Source organism: Miscanthus floridulus, chromosome 15 (assembly GCF_019320115.1).
Source record: "Miscanthus floridulus cultivar M001 chromosome 15, ASM1932011v1, whole genome shotgun sequence".
Taxonomy (NCBI): domain Eukaryota; kingdom Viridiplantae; phylum Streptophyta; class Magnoliopsida; order Poales; family Poaceae; genus Miscanthus; species Miscanthus floridulus.
In genome coordinates, this window is record NC_089594.1 from 61,260,825 (window position 1) to 61,268,719 (window position 7,895).

Genomic DNA, 7,895 nt, shown 5'->3' on the forward strand with positions numbered 1-7,895 from the left:
CATACTTTCTTTTTATGCATTCCCTGCATTGTTCTTAATCTGAGAGCTCTAATGGAGGAAGAATATCATTCTTAACTTGTCTTTCTATTCTCCCCCTCAAAATATGGCCTAAATGACAGTGCCATAATTTCGACAACGCATCATGAGCTGTCTTATGCCACCATTTCTAGAGTAACACTCTGTCACCAGCTGCTTTATCAGCTGGGTAGCATATATCTTTGAAGAGCCAGTAAACTGACTCTTTATTCTATCGAGGTACTTAGTGACTGTGTCACACTCTGGGATTGAGCCCACAATTGCAGGTTCAATCATGTTCTTTATCACAGCCAAAATATTTTTTGTTGGCAATGACCCACTTCCTATGCACAAAAGTCATAGGACTATATTTTGGGAATTCAAAATCCCTCTCTTTAGTTGCCTAAGTGGCATCATTCTCTTTTGTCTCCCTCACCAGTGCCACAAACTCAGTGAATATGGTGAGGTGACTACCCCAGTCCACCTTAGACAAGATGAAAACTAGGTCAAAACTTTCTTATCATAAAAATAACACCATTTGCATGCCTTGATTCCAACGCTGGTCAAAATCAAAACATACAATTATTCTTATACACTAATTCTACATCATCGTTGGGTAGAAAATAGAATTAATACATAAATCTTTACTTTTACAACTGTTCTTACACACTAATTCTACATCACCGTTGGGCAAAAGTAGAATTAATACATAAATCTTTAACTTTTATAACTGTTCTCATACACTAATTCTACATCACCGTTGGGCAGAAATAGAATTAATGCATAAATTCATCAAAATTACGATATTGTTATTAACAATGTTGGTTAGAAAATAACAACATCATAATCATGTCAAAACTCTTTTTCTCCAATTAAATACCACATTGATTCAAAATAACTGGAGAATCAACAAATTTCTCTAGCAGCGGAAAAACTTTCTTTTTCTCCAATTAAATATCACATTGGTTCAAAATAACTGGAGTATAAAACAACTTTTCTTTGACTGTGGAAAAACTCTCTTTTTCTTGAATTTTACCCACAGGGAAAAATGCTTTTTCTATTTTCTTTAATCCATTAATCAATTTTCAGGAAATAAACATTTTCTGAAAAAAACTTTCCTTTTCTCCAATTAAATATCACGTTGGTTCAAAATCACTGGAGAACATACGTTTCTTTAGCCGCGGAAAAACTTTCACTCAATTTCTTGAATTTTACCCCTAGGGAAAAATTACTTTTCTATTTCTTGAGCTATTAATCAATTTCTAGGAAATAAACATTTACTGGAAAAAGAAAAACAAAAAAATTACTCAAATTCGTACTGTTTCTTTGGCCCAGCCAATGAAATAGTCCGGCCATCTCTCCACGCGCGTGCAGACTGCACCTAGGCCGCAACCTGGGCCTGGGCCGGCAAAGTGCCGCGCGGTGCGCTCGCCCGCCTGGGCTGAAAACTGGCCCGGCCACTTGCAACCGTTCGATCAGGATCGACGGCTCGTCCGCGCGTCTCGGGAGGTCAAAAAAACCCGCCGTGGCCAGTGAACCGAAAACCCCAGAGTCATTTCTTTCCGTCTGCTTCTCTCTCTTCTTACACCGCTCTCTCCTCTCTCTACCTCAGCGCAAACCATGAGCGACCGAGAGCGAGACGGCGAGCGAGCGGGCGGTGGAGCGAGGCAGCCATGGCGCCGTCGCCGGCCCCCTCGCCGGCATGCGTGCTCCCCAGCGGGTGAGCACGCCACCGTTGAGCAGCCTGGCCACGGCGCTTCCTTGGCCGAGCCTGGCGAGCCAGCTTCCCTGGCTCGGCTTGTTCTCTCATGACGGTGAAGGGACATCCCGACGCACGGCGAGGTAGATCCACCCCTTCCCCCTTTGGATTTGTATTGTTCTTCCTTTTCTTTTCGGAGTTCATCTGAATGGGAAACTAGGGTTAGGGTTAGGGTTCTGACCCTTGTTCTTTTCTCTTCTTCTTCCCCAATCGGATCTAGATCTTGTTTGTTTTTCTTTGTTTGACCGATTGGGTGGGTTAGGGTTTTATTTTCTTTTGATTTCTTTTCCTTTTTGGAGTTCATCCGAATGGGTTCCCTTCCCATCCGAATCGGTTCCTTTCCCTTCCCCTTCTTTTCGATTTGGACTGTGTTCTTCTCTTTTCCGAACCAGTGGATGGGAATAGGGTTTAGATCTAGGGTTACGGTTCAGAAAACGACCTACCCCTTTTCCCTTTCTCTGATTTGAGTTTTCTTTTCTCTTATCCGAACTGATGTGGGGAATTAGGGTTTGGATCTATGGTTCCTTTTCTTCTTCCCCTTCGGATCTGAGCGGGTCTAAGCTGAATCCCTCTTTTCCCCTTCCTTTACTTCTTCTCTAATCCAAACACGGATCTGTTCTTTCTTGCCGTGTTAGTGCGGCACTTTTCCCACGCGGTGGCGGTGGTGACCGGGGTTCCAGTGACCTCCGCCACCCCCGGTCCCTTTTCTGTTTCTTTTACCCGATTAGGGTTAGAGTCACACAGAGGCAACCAAGCTCTGGTACCATTGTTAGGATCGATGATTAGTATCTCTGTGTGTAACCCATAGATCCGGGGAAGACCCTTCTCACCTTTCACTGTTGCGGCACAGCAGCAGCGTAGACGCCGTTGTAGGGGCAGCTCCGGCTCAGTGGCGAGACGGCGATCCAGTGGTAGACCTGCAGGGGAACGACGGTGGTGGCGGGGCACATCCCGTCGCTGGCAGCACGTCTTTAGGATCGGTTTAGGGTTTTCTCTGTAGGTGGGTAGCGGCTCCGTTCAACCTCGTGACCCAAGCCCAGTTCCCCACTCCTCTATATATATGTGCTGTGTGACAGGGGCTCACCAACCAGTTAGGGTTGGGCTCCCTCGATCAGGGAGCAGAGACAAGGGCCCAATAAATCGTTGGGCCTATTGGTAGAGATCAACTAACACCCCGTGCTTCGCCTCCACTAGCATCCATCCTAGCTGCCCCATCATGCCTCTTAGGCCATGAACCAGATCGCCGATGTGCTACTTCCAAGCTCCTCTTATGGTTGAAGACATCAATTTGGACACCGTCAAGCTTCGATTCGTTGCTAATGAGATCGAATCTGACGATTTGGAGCAAATATTTGACGACGTGTGGTTGTCCCTTCCGCACGGAGATGGTGGTGCCATGGGATGTGAGACCGATGCAGGTCGTCTCGATGCCGAAGTGGACGTGAGCTCTGTCGTCGTCCTCGTACGGCCTGCTGCGAGCTCCGGCGCGGACAACAACCACAGACGGGCACGGTGACTACAGTGTGGACGGCAACAACGGTGCGTGGCCGTAGATGGAGCGGCAGAGGCGGAGCTTGCACGGCAGCCGGTGGTTGCACGGGAGGCTGACGATGCTCGCCAAGGTGGCCTGAGACGAGCGCGCAAAGGGCCGGCGGATCTGGCGTGGTGGTCGGAGATGAGCACGGGAGAGGTGGGTCTCGTGCTCAAGGACCCGGCGGAGCTTGCACAGGGGCCGCCTCGGACGCGCAGGGTGTAGCGGCCGACGGATCTCACGTAGGGGGCAGTGGAGCTCACGGCGACGAGCGGGAGGCGGAGCTCACGGCGTCGAGCATGGTAACGGTGTGAATCCACTCGGTGGTGAAGCGACACGGATGGGTGGCTGGCCAAGCATGGCTTCCTGAAACGACCGCTCGACTCGTTTCCAGCAAGCCATCCTCTTCCGCCTAGAGCCTGGCTTAGCACTTATGCAGCCATCCAAACACGAAAAAGTTGTATCGTGGAAACTGCCTAAACTACTGAATCAAACGCACCCATAAATTATAAGATAAGACAGCACCTCTAAGCTCTACAGAAAATAGATTTAACAATATATCTAATGATACTAGTTATATTATATACTTTAAATACTAATATTTTTTCGGTCAAAGTTAAAAATCTTTGACTACTCAGAATGCAAGAACGACACATTTTGAGACAGAGCAACCCCAAAGTACAAATAAATATTCAACACATTTGCAACAAAGGAGTAGGTTAATGTAATAGGTACTGTCGTAAGAACTGCAGCCTTAAGTTTCTGCAAAACTGAATTTTCACAACATTAGAGTAAGGAACCTTACAGCAGAGAAATCTATACGAGCACGCAAGGTAACTCTGAAAATTACATTAGATTCAGACCGACAAAACGTTTAGGTCCGTTATTCTTCGCAGTACAGTAGTTGTAGTTGATGAGCACATGGATTTGGGCATCACAGGTACTGAATGAAACATAAGAATTTCAGACTGCAGTAATCACAACCGAGAAACAAGCCATCCGCAGATCAGTCAGTAGCAACTTCCACTGAATAGAAACAAAATCAACAACAAAAATAGGAGACAGGACCACAGCAAGTAACAGCAACCGACCATTTCGTCCATTCCAGCAAGCAACAACAAAAATAGGCAGCTTTCATTCACCACAAACTTCACCTGATAAACCATCCATCACAGAACCTAAACCTAACCAACCATAGACAAGACAAGACGCCAATACTGCTGCTAATCGACGAAACTTGAACGGCGGAGCGCCTTCATGTCGAAGCATGATTCGAACCAGAGACAGAGAGAAGCCTGCAACCGCCGCCGCCTAGAACTCCTGGGACGCGGATCCGATGTCAGCCTTGCCCTTGCCGCCGACCTTCTTGGGCAGCAGCGTCTGGTGGATGTTGGGCAGCACCCCCGCCGGCGGCAATGGTGACGGCGCCGAGCAGCCTGCTGAGCTCCTCGTCGTTGCGCACGGCGAGCTGGATGTGGCGCGGCACGATGCGGTTCTTCTTGTTGTCGCGCGCCGCGTTGCCCGCCAGCTCCAGCACCTGCAAGCAAGCAAGCGATTACGGGCGGCGCACGAGCACGGCAAGGATTCAACAATCATCCGAACGGATTCGCGGAAGGGAGGAGGGGGGAGAAAGAAATGGATTGGGGGCAGTTACCTCCGCGGCGAGGTACTCGAGGACGGCGGAGAGGTAGACGGGCGCGCCGCCGCCGACGCGCTCGGCGTACTTGCCGGTCTTGAGGTAGCGCGCGATGCGGCCGACGGGGACCTGCAGCCCGGCCTTGGTCGACCGCGTCACGGCCTTGGTGCCCTTGGGCTTGCCCCTGCCGCCGCCGGAACTCATACTCGCCTCTTCTCTTCCTCCCAGACTAGTCTCTCCTCTCGTCGGACGGAATCACTGGTGTGGTGCCGCCGCCGGAACTCATATTTTTTCTCTTTTTCTTCTTTCCCGTATTCACGTTGAGCCCGTCCGCCTCTCTTCGTGCGAGAAATCCGGCCCACTGGTAGGCACGCGCAAGCGCAGACCCCCGCCCATTGCATGCGTGCTTGCAGCGAAGAAGCAGCAGCCCCGTGTGGCCGTGTGTGCCTCACTCCAATGGCCCTTATTAGCTCGATGATATCATGCTTATGTCAATCCTAAATAAGTTCATTTTTTTAGAAAAATAATTCAAGATATACCATCTAAATACAAATATAAATAAAGATATCCTTAGCCGTCCAGTCATAAGATCTATGCCCACGATTAAAAGAACCCATAACCCTTCGAGGTGGACATGGTCCGTGGTGGACCGCACCCTCATCCCCCCGCTGGTCCACGGCCCGTGGGGACTGAGTGCGCAGCAGAGTGTTTGCAATCTAGCCCCTCCTTGTATTCTATATGCACATACTAAGCTATTCTTTGCATCTCGGTAGAACCAGCCAGCAACCTCTGTCGTCTATAGTGAACTACAAATAGACCCTCACCAGATTAAGAATACATCAAAATAATGTTCTAAGTATTTTGTTTTCACAAAAAGTACTACTAATTTCATAATTACTTTATATGACAATATAAATCAGTTTTCAGTAAAAAAACACTTCCAAAAAATTTTAATGTTTGATTTTTGTGAGCAGATTGCAGATCTGCTGTTGTCGGGTATAAGTATTAGGAGATACCCGAAGAAGGGATCTGAGGACCACGGACGACAACTTCGCCTAGATAATTAAGGACGTATTTCAGTCTCGACCGACCCCGAAGGGACTGTTTCCGCCTCGCCGGACCCCTCGGACACAGGCCTCGTGTCGCCCGACCCTGAGGGTACGAGAGCTGCCTCTGCCCGACCCTGAGCGTGCGGGCTCTGTCTCGCCCGACCCCGAGGGCGCGGGCTCCGTCTCACCCGACCCTTGGGCGCGGGCTCCGCCTCTCCCGGCGGGGTCCGTACCACCCCAAACCACTACGGATCCCAGCGTGAGGGCCTGAGTCAAATCTCTGACACCAAAAGGGGTGCGCGGCACGTCTTGACGTGACCCGTGGCCACAATAGGCTACGCTCGGGGGTTCGCATCGCCAACAGTGACGGGTGCATGGGCACTGTGCTGCCTAATTCCCATATGACCACTGACAAGCATGTCGGTTCACCACGCCGTTCACCGGGACGGGATGGAACGCCACGACCAGCTGATGACGTCGAGGCATAGCACCAGTGGTGAAGAGGAGCCCGACGTGGAGCCATCCCCATCACCATCTATAGCGTTGGCGATACCCGCATGAAGGAGAAAAAGGACGCGGCGGTTCCAGAGAGCTTCTTCTCCTCGATTTCTCTCTCTCTCTCTCTCTGTGTCTGTGTGTGTGTGTCTTCTCTTTTTCTGATGTAACCTGCATCTTCCCCTTCTTCTATAAAAGGGGGAACACAATGCAACACAAACAGAGGCACGAGCACTAAGACTGAGTAGCTAAAAAAACTCTCAGCACTTTTCAATCATTCCACCAGAGACATGGGATCCGCTCCCTCTCTCGCCCATCTGTAACCCCTACTACAGACAAGTGCCGGTAACACGAGCAACAGCAGACTAGGACGTAGGGACGTTCTGCCCGAACCACTATAATCCTTATGTCCTCCGAGCACACCATCCGGGCCTAGACGTGCAAACTAGAAATTTACTAGTCGGTGATCCGAAACACCGATAGTTGGCAGTGCCACGTAGGGGGGGTTTGCACGTCTTGAATGTCCACATCAGGCCTCAGATGGCTAGTCACAGCGTTAGCTAGGTCCTGAGTGCGCAAGTGCACTTCAGAAGCCTGGACTTCATCAGTAACGACGGAGGAAGAGTTGGCACAAGCTCCTGTCTGCTCTCCAACCTCTCCACTCCGCCGTCCTCGACGCGATCGTCGAGGCGCTTGAGTAGCTCCAGCTACACGCAGCCGGAAGGCCCAGTGTCCCTAGGAGCGATCGGCTCCTCGGCTTTGACTATGGGAGGCTAGAGCACCAACTCAACGCCTTCTTGAAAACCCCGACCGTCCCGAGAGGAGCTACGCTGCCTTACTTTCTCCTTCGCCAACGCCATGATGCAACTCATCCGGAGGGGAACCACTCTCCCCGGAACACCTCACCCGGGGCACTCCGGCAGCGTTCCTGTTTCGACCTGCGCAATGCTGTGGGGACCGTTGACCACCTCAGTGGCGCAGTGCATGCACCCATTGAAAGGTCCTAATATGGCTAGACGGGGGTGAATAGACTACTAAAAATCTTTAAACCAACTAGAGTAATTTGATTAGTATGATAAATAGCGAAAAACAAACTTGCTCTAGCTCTACAAGGGTTGCAAAGCCACCTATCCAACAATTCTAGTTACTATGATCACTAGACACATAATTTACTAAGTCACTACTTACTAAGAGCTCCCACACTTGCTAAACTAAAGAGCTCCACTAGATGAACTTAAGCTACAAAGCAAGCTCTCAATTCTAGCTACACTAAAGAGCTTACTACAACTAGTTTATGGGTATGTAAATGAGAAAGTAAGGTGATTATACCACCAGTGTAGAGGAGTGAACCAATCACAAGATGAATACTAAATCAATCACCTGGGAGAATACCAATGGGCAAGAGACAAC

The 7,895-nt window shown here is 49.7% G+C and overlaps 1 pseudogene; it reads right to left on the reverse strand.

The window, feature by feature from the left end:
- Nucleotides 1-4,389: 4,389 nt before the first annotated feature.
- LOC136509354 (probable histone H2AXb) lies at nucleotides 4,390-5,238 on the reverse strand (annotated as a pseudogene).
- Between the last annotated feature and the right edge of the window lie 2,657 nt (nucleotides 5,239-7,895).